A 7,291-nucleotide genomic window follows, 5' to 3' on the forward strand; every position below is an offset into this window, starting at 1 on the left:
CACATTGAGGGCACATGGTGCTCAAGAAATCTTACTTTCACTATTGCAAACAAAGTTGGAAATGTAAGAGTGAAATCTGGAAGCTCATGTTAGATCTGCCCCATTTACTAGTGTTATCTCCCGGCCATATTGCTCCTGTCCCCAAGTTCAAGGTCATCTCCTTTTTGGACTGAGAGCACACATATGCCCATTGGCCATAAACTCTTTGCCATCCCATGAAAACTCAACTCCAATGGAGACAGGAAAGAAGAAAAGCCAAGTCTGGCTGTCCTTGGACCCTTGCTTAACTTTCATTCGGCACACTGCCCACTTTTTCACTAACAGGTACAGCTGCTCTTTCCCGCCACACTCAGTCCCAACATCTTGTGTGTCCCTACAGGCCAGCATCTTGAACCCAAGTCACAGCTGGCTCCTCGAGGCAGCCTGAGGCCTGACGCCACCTGTAAAGAAAACTTTTCTCTCTGTTGCAAATGCACAGGGCCCCCTGTGCCCCAGTCCCTGCCACTCCCCGACATTGTCCTACTGTTTCCGTGTAGCACATCTGGCCAAAGCAAACAGATCTGTGGAGCCAGCTCTCCAGCAGGCAGCTGCAATACAAAATTGGCAGGCCGTTTTCAGGAAGCCCCAGCCTTCCCTGCCTGCTCATGGAAGAGCTCTCCTGGAAGACATAGGAAATGGGGCCTAACCTTTTAATTAGCCCTTACACAGAGCCTGACCGCTTTCTCTGGAGGAACTGGCCTGCCCCCTCCCCCAACAGCCCTCTGCCTTGCCTCTTCCATCTTCCATGTGTTGGGTACCTTAGAACTGGGATTAACTCCTGTCCTCGCTGAGAAAAGGAAGAGTGTACGTGAACATAGGATGTTAGGAGCTAAAGGAGTAGTTATGAGGCTCAAGTAAAGGAAAATTCATTATTATCCCATATTAATAGTTCCCTCCCTGCATCTGAGGGTTTCAAATCTAAGAATAATGAGAAGAGGAAAAATTGGAAGAACAAACAGAGAAGGAGAGAGAGGGAAGGAGGGAAGGATTTTTAGCATCATTTGTAAGTTAGATAATATGGTAAGTATTTTGCCCCTTAAACTCTATGACCGGAGGTATACTGATTATCCTGTTTTGTGTATAAGACGTGAAGGCCCAGAGGAAGTGACGGGCTCAGGGTCACCCAGTTGGAAAATGGCACAGCCAAGAAAAGAACCCAAATCTTCTGGCTCCAAGGCCAGAAACTTTCCATCAAGCTACTACTGTGGTTCAGTAGCTTTGGGATTACTTCTATAATTTTTTTCAGTCCCATCATATGGAACAATGCACCTATAGGCTCAGTGGTCCTCATCTTGTTCAAGAATCTGTATGTATCATTTTGGCTAAGGTTGGAACTTCCTAACTTTGGGGTTCCCAGGAGTCACTTGGTGGGGGCAATGGTGGTAATAGGGGGTGGTGGTGGAAGTGGCAGTGGCCACAGTGGTGGTGGTAATTGTGATGGTGGTGGTGACGGTGCTCATGGTGGTGACAGTAATGATGATGGTGGAGATAGTGGTGATGATGGTGGTAGTGGTCGTGGTGATGGTGACAAAATTGATGGTGGTGGTCATAGTGGTGAAGGTGATGGTGGTGGTGATGGCAGTGACGGTGGTGACGAAGTTGGTGGTGGTGATAGTGGTGGTAGTGATGATAACAATGCTGGTAGTAATAACGGTGCTTGTGGTGGTGACGTGTTCTTGTTACTGGTGGAGGTGGTGGGAGTCATATAAGACATAGATAAACCAGCTAATTGGCTTTCTCTGTCTCCAAAATCCTCCCTTGCTTCCCACTCTCCACCTTCTGACCTTTTGGTTTTGTAAAAAATGTCCAGAGTTTTGAACCTCTGTTTATTGGTAGCAGCATCTGTAAGATGATATGACGACCTTATATTTATTTATTTTTGAAAGGATGTAGGGGAAACAACCTCCCTTATTTAAGCAAAACACTGAGTCCCCAAGGCTTTAAAGCTGGAAGCCAACTCTCCAGGTGGGGAGGGGGTGCTGACCAAGCAGTGCCAATATCACTCCAGAGTTTCCTCTTTCCCTCACCCTCCTCTCTGTCCGACTCTCACATCCACAACCATGTCAACCCAGTGGTGAATTACTGTTCGTCCTTCAGAGCTCCGGCCTAGCATGGCCAGCCATCTGCTCCCTTGGTATCCCTTGGATTTCAAAAAAGACAGAGACAGTGACACAGAGAGAGTGAGAGACACACAGAGAGAGGGACTGAGAAAAGAAACCTGAAAGAGAAACAAACAAAACACAGGAAATTTAGAGAGCATCCAGATGACAAAGCTTACTTTTCTGAACTTTCACAGCTAACTCATCCACAGGCCCGCTGGCCGACTCGGTCCACATTTTGTCTGATCCACTCAAAGTATTAGGACAGTTCAGGAGACACCTTCTAGTGCCCATGCTCTTCCCATTACACGTTCCTCAGTCACTATGCTCTTGGAACCCAAGCAAAGATCATCCATCGCAACTGGCCACCCAGGGTGCTCTGATGCAGTCCTATTTGCCCAGATGTTCGGCCACGTGTGGCAACCGCTGAAACAAAGGAACGCACCCTTCGGGTGACTGGTCTGACACTTATGATTGGCCTAACAGTATAACAGCCTCATAAGCACACAGTCACTTTCTAATGAGATTAATCTCACCTATAAAGCAACAGAGCAGGCAATGCCATGGACAGCTCCTGGCAGTAGCAGGATTGAAAAACTTGGTGCTTGAGGCCATCTTCAGCCATCTCCCTTGTTCCCTGGTGAAGGCAACACTGAAAAAATGTGAAAGAACAGCAAACTTAGAGCTCACAGGGGAATAAGTCAAACCCCCCAGGGCTGTGAACTGAGTTACTTTAATGACAACTGCACTCCCTTTCGAAGAATAAAGCCTAAGAGAAACAGAAGTGCTATGCCGTGTACTTTTCTCTTCCTTTCGTTAGTGATGTGTTCCTGGGCGGTTTGGGGGAAATCTTGGCACTGGATGCAAACAGCCAGTCCTCACTCTGAGGCTGTTAGCCAACACCCCAACGAGGGTCTCCCCATGTGGAATGCCAGCCTGAGGGTGTTACAGGACCCCCGAGCTTCCTCCGTCTGGCACCCCTCAGCTTTGCACATTATTCTCCAGGCCTGCCCCTCTTGTAGCCCTCACACAATTGCTCCCTTTGGGACTCTTCTAGAAACACTTTGATAAGGGCCATGAGGATGCAAAGCTGGAAAACAAGGCTGGGAAGAAAATCTGGCACATTTTTTCCTCTGCTGTTCAAGTAACAATTTATGCCTGGTCAGTATGGACAGCAGACTATTTATTTTGCTAGCCTCCCACCCTATGCTCATCTCAGGGGTGGGCTGGGCTGATATTTTCTTTCAAGGCTGTACTAAAAATTCTAGCCTCCCTCCCTCGTGATTCGAACCCCCAGCATTGCCACTGAAGGCAGCCAGCACCTCTTTGTCACTCACAAGACGGAGGCCAGCCTCTCCCCCGTGCTATTTGGGGCGACCTTGAAGCATTTCGAGACACATGAGGTACAAAACATTCCCTCTCTTCTATCTCTCAAATGAGCTGCTGGAGGATTGCAAGTGTTTCTTTTTAGCAGAACATCTGACAAAACTCCTGATTCTCCCCCCAGTGCTATCGCTCCCCGCCACATAATGAGTCCTAATCTGTCTGCAGAAGTCAAACTGTTTCCCTGCCCCATCCCTCAGCTGCTGGTTTTCCCCAATCTCTCCTGAGAGTGAGGGTGGCGTTTGGAGGGACTGAAGTTGAAGCCAGAGACATGTGCAGCCTGGTACCTTGAGGGTTAAGTTAGCCTGGCTTTGGAAGAAGAACAGGCCCTCCCTTGGTCCCAGACGGAGCATACTAAATAACTCCCTTCAGCAAGTCAGCTTGTTTGGTTATCTTGGAGTGTGCACTGGGGCTAACTCATGCTGGCCAGTCCTCCGGATGTAGCCTCGCTCAAAATCAAACCTTATACAGGAGTCTTATTCCCCGGGGCTGCCTCCTCCCAGGCTGATAAAGGGTTTCATCATGGATGATTCAAGAGGCTGAGATGCAAGCTCTGCTGATAGCTAATGAGGCCTCCAGCCCCCAGCTGACCTCACTTTCTAGCTGTTGACAGGTTCAGTCAGGCTGGCCAAACAGCATCCCAACCAAGCCAAGACAAATGATCTCCAGCTCTTGTACCCCCTATGCCTCCAAGTCCTTCTTCTGGACTGCAGTCCACCTCCAAGACTCCCCACGGACCATCTCCAGGCTGTTCCTATTCCACTGGCAAAGGAGCAGGCTGAGATAGATAAGACTGATTCTGTCCTCCATGCCTGCTGCACTGGCTGTCCGGTAGAGCTTGGCACGGGTCTTCTTGGACCCTTGCTTCCCCGACCCTCTCCTTCCGGCTCTAACCATCTGGGACCTGGGGAGGTGGCTATGAGTCTTGAGTCACTTTTAAAAGCATGTGGTAGGCCCAATTCTCTTGTGTCCAGAGGAGATTTTAAACTAGGCAAGACACGCATGTGTGCGTACACACACACACACACACACACACACACACACACACAGCCCAGCTTGCTCCCCAGCCAGGGTTATGACGGGAAATGGAGGCCTCCTTATAACCTACACAGCCTGTGGTACCCAAGGTCCCCAGGTCCTGAGGACCAGTCAACTCCTTAGATCCGAGTGCAGGACCAGAAGAGGTCAGAGAGATAGCTCTACAGCTCTGAGGCTCCATGTGGGTACCAGCAGACTGGCCCAAGACACAGTGTCTTCTCCATGACTTCTAAAGTTAAGCATCACTTTGGAAACACTGGAAGGGACGGAAGTGCTGGAGGTATGTGGGGAAGAATCATACCTTCCCTTCACCCGCACAGCCAACTTTCAGGGGCCAGCGCTCACTGATATGCAGCTTGGGCTGTGTGCATACTGGGCTCAAGGCTGAGGCTGAAAAGGCTCCAGTCCTCGTGTGGCAATTTAGTCCACAGAGTTAGACCCAAGGGCCTCAACAATAAATCACACACCCCGACTGCGGCGTGATGCTTTGCAATTCTCTAAATGCTTTTCAGATATATTTTTCTAATCCTCATGCCACATCTGTGAATTAGATAGCTTTACTCCTCTCTCCTTTACGGAGGAAATAACTTGGCTTAGTAAGGAGCAGAAGAATACACAAACTTTGGACCTCTGATCCTAGATCCTTTGCTCCTCCCTTGCAGAAGGAATTTATTTAATTGTACTTGGAAATGAATAATGCTTTACTGCAACATGAGGAGATGAAGACTTATAGGCACAATGATGAGATTAACAAAGGCAAGGCACAAAAGAGTGGAGGATATTTTTCTTTTATGAATTTCTTTTTAAATTGCTTTTCCTCAGCATGTAATAAATTTAAGTATTTATTACTTTATATAGTTAGTCAGGGTTATTGCAGAAAAAAATTTTTAAATGATAGGAAAAAATGTGTTAAATACTGACAAAATTTTTAAAACACTGATACATACATACATATATACATATATATCCTTTAAGAGTTGTTCTATTCCTTTGTGTATATATATTATATATCAAGACTATATATTAATATATATAATTATATAATTAACTTTACTCCATAACTTCTCTTTTCCTTCAAAGCATGGACTGGAGCTATCTTTCCATGTCAGTAAATAGATCTCTTTTTTTAAACAATTGCCTAGTGTGTCACTGTATTGCTATTACTGGACACTGATGTTGTTTTCATTTTTTATAACTGCCAATTATGTTGTAATAAAGCTTCTTAGGCACATATCTTTGTGTAGCTCTCTGATTATTTCCTTAAGATAAATTCCTGTAAGTGAAATAACGTGATTGAAACATACCTTTAATGTTTTCAAAATATTTTTGCCAAACGGTGTGCCTTTTTATAGTCCCAGCAGCAGTATGTAGCAATCAGAAGGCTTATCAAAAAGCCTCTAGTGTGGGGCAGCCGGTTAGCTCAGTTGGTTAGAGCGTGGTGCTAATGACACCAAGGTCGCCGGTTCGATACCCACATGGGCCACTGTGAGCTGCGCCCTCCCTTAAAAAAAAATTAAAAAAAAATGACACTAGTAGGAGAATATAGCCAGAGGGTCAGAGTGCAAGCCATCTCTGGGGGGAACTTGTGTGACATTAAGGAAAGATTTGCAGGAATTGGAGAGGCCTGGTCTAGGTAAGTGACGTGGAGAACTGAAGTGGACTTAATCAGAAGGGAGAAAGAAGGAGAAGAAAGAGAAGGAGGAAGGAGGAGGAGGAGGAAAATAAGACGCCTGAGTCATGGCGTATGTGCGGATACTCAAAGATGATTCAAAGCTTTTGAGTCTGAGCAACTGGGAGGAGGGAGATGTTAACAGGGCCAGAGAAAATGGCGGAGAATTTTACGAGAAAGTCAAGTTTGTTTGGAAGAGCTTGCGTGTACACATCCAGGCAAAACTCTCTCTCAGGGTGGGCAGCTTGGGAGCGTGATTTTAATAGTCTGATTTTAGGGGGAGGAGTAAGGAGGACAGTCTTTTTGGGAATCACCTAAATGAATGCACAGCATACAGAGAAAGCACAAAATGAAACAGGACGCACAACCCATGCTCTGTTTAAGGCAGTGGTACAATTCGCCCAATCGCTTATTTATTTATTTTTTTTAAGTAAAATTCCAACCCAGAATAAGAAAAATGACATCTTATTTTATATTATGGGGAGGTTGAAAAAGTTTGTTCCTCTTAATTCAACAAAAAAAGCAAAAGCCTTTGGGCTGACATAAATGCCTCCCCTGCCCTCCTAAAACATAAAATCTGAGTCACAGAAAGCTATGTTCCTAGAGAAGTTATAATCCCCTGCGTTGGCTCTGTCTGAAGGCAGTTAGTTCCCCTGGGTATGTCCCCTCACCCCATCTCATTGGGCGGGAGCAGTCCTTTAGCTGAATCTCTTTGCTCCACTTTGCCTTCTCCAGGACTCAACTGAGAGCACACACCAGGCAGAACAAAACAGTAGCAATTGATGACAAATGGACTAAGCTGCCCCCATGTCTCCCTCCCCACTCCTTGTTACCATGGAGACACCAGTCAGCCAAAGCCAAGAGATCAAGAAATATCCATGAAGGACAATCTAACGGACACAGGTGCTGGGGGAATCAGTATAAGGCAAGAAGATCCATCAATCCATCAAAGGTTGAGGGGGAAAGTGCTGAGAAGGGGAAGTGAAGAGTAAGGTACAAACAGGTGGCCTTTGTCCTTGAAACTAGAAACCTCTTTTCTCTCCACTGGGACTTGTGTCATTCG

At 46.4% G+C, this 7,291-nt stretch overlaps 1 long non-coding RNA gene across 1 annotated transcript; it reads right to left on the reverse strand.

The window, feature by feature from the left end:
- Positions 1-2,327: 2,327 nt before the first annotated feature.
- LOC141568777 (uncharacterized) lies at positions 2,328-6,120 on the reverse strand. The gene is made up of 3 exons (XR_012491966.2): positions 5,864-6,120; positions 2,675-2,790; positions 2,328-2,564 (listed from the first exon to the last, which is right to left on the reverse strand). It is a non-coding gene; the product is annotated as an uncharacterized LOC141568777 (long non-coding RNA).
- Between the last annotated feature and the right edge of the window lie 1,171 nt (positions 6,121-7,291).

Source organism: Rhinolophus sinicus, chromosome 12 (assembly GCF_057876585.1).
Source record: "Rhinolophus sinicus isolate RSI-liver-muscle chromosome 12, RSI-T2T, whole genome shotgun sequence".
NCBI classification, from domain to species: Eukaryota; Metazoa; Chordata; class Mammalia; order Chiroptera; family Rhinolophidae; genus Rhinolophus; species Rhinolophus sinicus.